Here is an 8,797-nt window from a genome sequence, read left to right as displayed (position 1 = left end):
TTTGCTGTATAACAAATTATCCCAAAATATAGTGATTTAAAACAATGACAATGTTATTTAGCTCACAATTCTTTGGCTTGTCTTGTCATTCTTGTGGTCAAGGCCAGTACTGCTGGTCATGCTGGGCTCTCTCACTTATCTATGATCAGGTGGCAAGTTGGCCAGCTGCTAGATGATCTCAGATGGTTTCAGTCACGCAGCTGACAGTTGGCAGACATGGTGGATCCTCAAGTGGAATGGCTCTTCTCATCCACATGTGGGCTCTCATTTTCCAGTAGGCTAGCTCGGCTTTGTTTACATGATAGTCTCAGATTTTCAAGCATAGACAGAATGAGGCCTGAACTCTTTTCAAGCTTCTGCCTGTGTCACATTTGCTAATATACCACGGGCTAAGGCAAGCCACCTGGTCAAGTTCAGATATAAGGAGTGGAGAAATAAACTCAATCTCTTGAACAAAAGAGCTTCAAAATTACTTTGCGAAAGGGCACGCGTACAGGGAAAGTAAAAGTTTGTGGCCGCTTTTTGCAACCTAAACGCTAGGTTAGTTGCTGTTGATGCTCAAACTGTGTTGAACTGAAACCCTTCGATGGACACTTTCCTGCATTTCTGTCTTCCTCTTGCAGCTCTCAGAGCACGTTCTTAATTGTCACAACTTCTATTTAGAGGGCAAATGCTCTCCTTTCACACTTCTCTATTTTTCTGTGTAAATTTTTTAAACTATTGATCAAGGGAAAATAGTTCTATTTGACTTAATGATTCTGTGTTATCTTACTTGTCTAAACACATCCCCAGATTGAAAGACAATAAAAAGATAAAAATGACATTTATTTTCAAAAAGGTAAAAGCATCTTATAGTATTTGAGAGTCAGGGACTACATGTCAGAATTCTCGTTTCTTTGTCCTGTGATTTATGGATTGTGCATATGCTTAAACTCCTCTGAAGAATTTCCAGGAATCTACTGAATGATGTCCACATTAATTTCCCTAATAAATCATAAATTTAAAGCAGATGGTCAATGCTTCCTGGGAAGCTGCATGACATACAGAGTCTCTATAGAGTTTTTAAGTGCTCAGGGCTCTTCCATCACGAGAGGACTAAACGGTGTTGTCTTGTAATATCCTCTGCGGAGATGGAGTGGACTCTTTCTAGTTGTCAATGAGCTGATGTCCATTATATTATGATCTTGATCATTGCACTGGTTCAAATTATCAAATTGCTGACCATGATATCAGAAAAATAGAGAGGAAGGAGGGAGGAAGAGAGAGCGAAAAGGTAGAAAGAGAGAGAGACATGACTTACTACAGAATCTGATATTTACCGAGGGCGTAGTTTTCCAAAGCATGCTCCACAGATCATTAACCTTAAAGGTAACTGGAGGAAAATTTTTAAAAATGAAAAAACTTGGAGTAATTTAAGAAATAAATTTGGGAGATAATACCTATGATTTCTCTCCTTTTACACATCTATAATATACATCAGAATAATTAAATAATCTGAAAAGTCTTTAAAAAACAAATTAAAATCGTCTATTTGTGTTTACTGCTTCCTTTTTAAACAACAATACAGTAGAGCATTTCTCTAGCGAAATTGATCAGACTAGTTGGCCCCACTCTGAAGAATAGGAGCCAGCCTGGGAAAGGGGCAGATAGTGGATGTTCCTACCTGATCTCAGGTGGCAGTGATGGCAATATTAGATTTCCTCTGCTTATGTACTATGAAACCCAACCTCACTCAAACTCTTTTCAATGAGGAAAGTTGAAAACTCATGGAGAATCTGCATTCAGAGGGAGCCATTAAAAAAGCTTTTGTGATCTGAAGGGGGATTGGAAGAGAAAGGGGTGATTGGAAGTTTCAGTCAATTTTTTGGTGCTATTGCACGATACATTGGATTTCTCCCCAATTTTTTAAGTGTTTGTTTTAAAGTATGCACAGTTCTGTTGAAACTTTAGGATGATAAGTATATAAGCCATTCTCTAATAGTTGCTTACTCATACTGCATAATTAATTAGCAGTTGATTAGGAAAAAATGCTTATAATAAATTAACATTGGCCTAATTAAGATACAAAAGGCAAATAATGTACTCATTTGTTAAAAAAATGCATAGGATTTTGTTATACAAAAACTTTTAGTTTGTGCATCATGACTTACCTGAATTAATTTTGTATTATGCAACAATAATTTAAAATAGCTACTAACTATTAAACCCTAGACATTCCTGACCTTCCTCCATAGTCTTCACCATCTCACACCTAAATCTCTGTCCTAGAACTACACATATTCATCTCCAACACAACCAATCTGATCGAACCACTACTCCCATGTGTTGGTCATGGACACCTTCACTCCCAATATTGGCTTTCTCTCTATACACACACAACAACAATTTATGAGACTCAGGGAGAATAAAAAGAAATAGTAATGACAACCTTTTTTTCACTCTTTGACTCATTCCAAAATGACTTTTACTTTAGATAGTTCTCTGTTAATCCTTTAGAAGACAGATTAGACCAATTTATGTTGTAGTAAAAACAGAAAAATATAGATATACATTAGCTATCCTTCTTTATCCCATATTGCTGGTGGCGAGTCATAATATGCTCATGTTCCAGAGCTAACAATGGACACAATGTGAGTGACATCCCTGGATTGTGGCTTGGCATCATTGTAAACCGGAAAGGCTCCGACTTAAAGAAATTTTGAGGTTTTGGTTTGGGTTTCATAAGTGAAATTATGAAATTGATAGGCAAGCCAGTACATAGTCCTCTTTTTTATACTGGGATTAATTTTTTTGCTGTATACTCCTTGACTTCTGCCTATGTTCTTTGTTCCTATATGTCAGATCATAGTAGACTTCCTCTGGTCCATTTTTCCCAAAGCTGTTAAAGCAGAGAGTTTTTCTTTAATTGGCTTATTTAATCTTAAGGGCCACTCAAAAATTTAACAGACTTAATCATAATTATCTTATACGTTTGAAAAATTATACATTGACACTTCTGGTACTACTTAAGAGTTAAGTGTTTATGGTAAATGATGCTGACCAGAACCAGCTTTATCTCAGTCATTCTATGTTTTCATCCAATGCAGACAAAATATGGTAATGTATTTTAATACTTATCTACCGCTACACAGGAAAATAATTACAAATTCCATGGGAATTTCTTTATTCCATATTTATTTTTTCATGTCTCAACTTGGTGATCATATAATACTTCTCCTCCATACCTCATTTCTTAGGCCTTCTCCTAGTCAACATACTTATCTGTTGAGAGGCAAATCTGCTCACAATGAAAACAACTCGTCACATTTGTATAAAGCATATGTAACATCTCATCAACTACATCATAAAAATTAGAAAAGCCAAAGGTTCCCTGATGTATTTTTGTCCATATAAGAGAGCTCTCACTGGCAGAGATGCATTCAAGCCTTGACCAAGTAACGTAAATAGTCACTGAAGCTGTGAAATTGCACTTTATTTTTTTTCATTCAAAATTTCCAAGATTTCTGGACTGATAACCTAAATATAAGTAATGATCATAACACAAGCACCTCTCTCAATTCAGAAATTTTGTTAAAGAAATGTATTTTCTGAGCCAATGACCTGATGGAGCAGAGGCATAAGAGGAATGACAGATCTAGCACTCCCTCTTAAAGCCGATCGAAATGGTCAGGTTTTCCTGTTATACTTTTACGTCCCATTTAAAGAACTTTCTTAGGTCAATAAAACTTTGCATATGAGGAAATGAGGTGCAGCCCCGACAAAGAGATGAGCCTGTAATTAATCTTGAGGCTATAAGCTCAGTATTGAAAAAGTCCGGAATAAGGCCTTGCCATACAGGTGTCTCACTTAACTATGGTTTTTAAGATTGAATTTGCCTAATACATACCAATGAGTCTGGAGAAAATTGTAGTTCCCAGCCCCCATCCCAATCTCTGCTCCATTTGGATAGATCATAGAAAACTCATATAGATGTTCCTACATCTGATTTTGGAGATTATTGATATTACAAAAGTATCCCCATATTGTGAGGCACCCCTAATTACAAAAGTTTTGAAATAATATAACATTCCTTCAATCTGGATCTAAAAGTATATCTCCATCTTACTTTGTGTTCAAATGATCTCTAAATACTTCTTTTTACTTTACGTAATAACAATCATCCAAAGCTCATGACTGAGATGGAATATGTTTTGAATTGGATAAAATGCTTTAGGACTAGAGAACATATCCTTATTTGGTCTTTTAAAATTGCTTAGAATTATCTAAACTATTGGATAGAGTATGTTTACTTCTAAGCCAAGGCATTTAAAGCTAATTTCTGCTTGAAGGTCCCTTTAAAAGTGGAATCTATAATAAAAACTCTGACAATGCCCAAGAATATCTTTGCTAATGGTTAACTGCATGCATAACAATACTATTTATCCACCATTTTCTCCTTTATTGATTCTTTAAATTTTAGCTAGCGGTCTTCAGCAAAAACATTTTAAGCACCAGGATTATAAGCTTTTAAGAATAACATATTGAAAAATGTAGCTTTATTTTTGCATTTTGACTTTTTGGCCTGCTTGTCTATGCACTCTATTTTTCAAAATAATATGGAGAGCTGAGAAGTTTTGAGAAGAGGAATGGAAACTTAGAGAACTTTATTGAGACATTTGTATTAAGAATAGCCAGAAAGGAAAAGAAAAATGTATCATTTTCTAAAGACGTACCATCTTGAGCTGTGATCTTGTCAATCCTGACTACCTGAGCAGGGTCAGTTCCTCTCAGCACTTGAATGTGAAATCTCAGAAGATAACATAAAGGATTGAAAGAAATGATATTTGCGAGTTTTTAATAAGTTCTCACTTTATTCTTCTTTCAGATTTCATCTAGGACCAATAATAGAGCTAAAGAAACGATTAGCTATGTTAACTTTCTTAAAAAAACAAAATTAACAAAAAGCAAGATTTTATTAGAAATTTCTGATTATTCCTTTGGAATTAGTTTGTGTTTTCAGTGTCATTTATAAGCTGGCATGTAATTATTTCCTCTGGCAAAGTAGACACATTGTCATCACAAAGCTTCATATTCTACATGTAAAATAGGCAAGGGTAACCATATTTATAATTTTTTTCCTTGTCTCTCCTTTTTCTTCCACCTTTTGCCTGATCACGAAGGCGAGAGCAGTAAGGCTGTACCTAATGTTTTAGAGGATGGGCAAGAGTGGTCCTGAATCAAAATGTAGAGTGATATTGAAACTATGTAATGATGTATTTGGATAGGCACTGACCAATCAGAGTGTTTGTCAAGTCTAGACAACTGAGCCAGGCCCACAGGTGCACATATGCTGCACATGAGTCCCAGCTTTGGGTCAGTGGCTTACAGTCTCCACTCCTCTTTGGGTAATCTTACTTTGCTAAAGCAAGAATGGTATGTGGTAGACTTATTGTGGTTGTCATTTCACAATATATACATACATCCAATCATTATGTTGTACACTTGAAACCAATTTAATGTTATGTGTCAATTATATCTCAATAATAATAAAAGTATGGTTTATTCTCCTCATTTGCCTACACTTTAGTTATCAAAGAAATAAGGATAGCAGTCTTGTTATCTTGGTTTCTAGTTATAGACATGTAGTGAGTTACCTTTATTGATAAAAGAGAAACAAGACAGAAAGTTGTGTCTCTTCCCCATATCTTTGTCTTGGCAAATATATATATTTGTCTTAGCAAAGGGTCAGTTGGGATGCAAAGGATAAATTATTTAAATATATGTGTCAGCTTTACCATGAAAAACGCTATCTTGAAATCACAAGGTGTTGACTTACATAATTGGATAGAATAGAAAATATTGTTCTTATTACTCTTGGGAATATATTTATATTTTGTAGTTACTTTTGCGCGATGGTATATCTCCTGCTGTGGAAATTTACAGCCAAAATTTTGAAACTGTTTTCTGAAAAGCAGTCTGTCTACCAAGCTTTTATTTGACTGGCCACTCTGATTATGATGATTCTTACTGTCCACACACTCCTAAAACATTGTGGTCATATTCTTTCCGTCGGTTCATCCTACTCTGTCATTCCTTTGTTCTTCAGCAGTATTTTTCTGGTTCCCTAGTGCTGTCTTCCAATATCACAACAATTATCAGAAAGAGCTTTCAAAGATGAAGAGCCATGTTCACCAACTGTTTGAAGACGAGCATGCTCACCCTTTACGAGCCTCCCAAACTTCGCTACTTACTGTATCCAAACTACCTTTCCTCCAGCCATGTGTAATTACGGATGGATTCTCAAATATTTTATGCTTTTGTGAACTGCCAATTTTTCACGTTTACTATTTCTGCTGTTGGCAATTCCCTTCCTGTCCCCATATCTCAGTTCAGAGCTCTTTGTCTGTAACCCCATTAAATTCTGTGCTTCTGAACTCAACTGTACCCTAGTTCTATTCTCACACGTTAAGAGATTTATTTCTTTGTATCTTTAATGGAAATGAAATTGCCGTATGGTTAATGCCCATTCCTGACTTTCGAACACCTAACTGAAGGCTTAGCCTAGAGTAGGAGGTCAATAAATATTTGTCAAATACATAAATCAATAAATGACTAATGCTGAGATAAATAATGCTGGAAGGAAGTAAGAAAAGAAGGGCCATAATTCGGGACTTTTCCAACCTATAAGCAATTGTTGTTCAAAATCCATGACAACATTGTGATCAGATTCACCACTCTTAAGTGTATTTAGGTCTTCTTTCTATACAGTTTTGTGAGTTTATTTTGTATCCTAGATTGAAAAATACCCTAATACAAATAGCTACTCTCAGACATAACTTTGCAAGTATATAAAGAAGATAGCAAGCTGAATGGTGTGATTTTAGAAATGCTAAAAACTTTCTCTGAAAAAAATATTTCTTCAAACAAATGTAATTATTCCTGAGATTAGAGAATTAGATTTATGATTCATAATTTTACTATTTAAAACTTTAGGACACATTAGAAGAGTGGTTTGCTGTATCTCTAGTGTCCTTCCATTTATGCCGATGAAGTAAAGTGTGGTTAATGAAGTAAAAGAGAATTGGATTACAATTTCTTTCCTCTTCTTTTTTTTTTAAGTATGCTTTTTGGTGACAAAGATTGGCCCTGAGCTAACATCTGTTGCCAATCTTCCTCTTTTATATTTTTTTCTCCCCAAAACCCCAGTACATAGTTGTATATCCTAGTAGGTCATAGTTCATCTATGTAGGATGCTGCCACAGTGTGGCTTGCTGAGCAGTGTGTAGGTCCATGCCCAGGATCCGAACTGGAGAATCCCAGTCCCACCGAAGCAGAGGATGTGAACTTCACCACTCGGCCACATGGCTGGCCCCTGGATTCCAATTTTTGACTTGCTTATTTCTTATCTTGTGGTACTGAACTGGTATCTTAACTTTTCAAAATAATTACTTCATCTGTCAAAAGATAATAGTAGTGCTATGATATGAGAAGCAGCATAGAACAGTAGACAAATAAATACCTTCTAGAACAAAACTGCCTATATTCAAATCTCAAGTAAAAAGCCACTTAGCTGTTCTAAGCCTGATTTCCCATCGGTCTGTAAAAGAATAATAAGAATCAGCAATACTCTTAGTAATAATCATTGAAATATGTATCTTATAGGTTTGTTATGAAGATTCACAGAGGCAACTCAGGAACAATGAACTCTAACACTCCATAAAGATTTGCTAAGATTTTTATTTCCTTTTATGTCTGTTAAAAATCTAGCACGGTGCCTCTCACAGAATAGAAGTCCAATAAATTATGGTACTTAGACATTCTTTTCACAGATATTTATTAAATTCCTACTCACATAGAAAACATTTCACCTTAGCTTTGCAAAACTTTGGAGCCCATTTCTTCCTCTTTCAAAAGGGAGGTCAAAATACTGCTTTAAGGGGGAAAAGAATTTCTTGGTATTGCTTATAAAATCAATGATCCAGATCATTAATCACAGTCATATTATTTGGAGTATGTTTCATTTTTGCCATAAAGTAATTAATCCAAGACTCTCGTGTAAAAGAAATTGAAATTAACACCCCTGCCTTCCCCTCTCCAGCAAAAGAAATATAAAATCTATAAGGCTTGAAATACAAGGGATAGAGGCAGGCTATGATTCTTTTTCTATTCATACATTTGGTTGTGAGCATGAGGTGAAGGATATAAACCTGTGAAGAGACACTCTTAAACAGAGTCATTCTGAAAGCTGTTGAAAGTGTCTCCCAGGTTGACAATAGTTCTCACCTTGGCCTCAAGACTGAAGCTTGTCCCAAAATAAGTGATATCAAACTCATGCATATTCTCACAATTCTGCACTTCAGTCATTAGATTTCAGAAAACATATGCAAAATATTCTCCAAAAATCAATTATACAGCAGAATAATACTGATATTGAAATATTAACAAAGGTCCTGAGAGACTGCTCAGTTATTTTTGCTCCAAATATAGTAAATTTCTCCTCATATATTATACATTGTTTAAATTTGTGTTAACATAAATAATACATAAATAAGTAATTTATTTATAAGAAATACACTTTTTGTTCACCTTTTCTAGTTCCACAGCATGCTGTTATTCATAGTCCTCAGGTAAGCTAATCACTTATGTCAGCTGAGTATTGGTCAATGTGTACAAAATGTGAAACCACTAAGATGACTCATATCAACTTTTGATACCTGATAAGAGGCATTAAAATGTTTAATTTAAAAGGAAAAGTAAATGTGCATGGATTGATCTTCTTATCATCTGATCCAATATATTTTCTTGTGTAAATGCACTT

The sequence above is a fragment of the Equus przewalskii genome, chromosome 3 (assembly GCF_037783145.1).
Source record: "Equus przewalskii isolate Varuska chromosome 3, EquPr2, whole genome shotgun sequence".
Taxonomy (NCBI): Eukaryota; Metazoa; Chordata; class Mammalia; order Perissodactyla; family Equidae; genus Equus; species Equus przewalskii.
Note: the sequence above shows the minus strand (reverse complement) of the source record.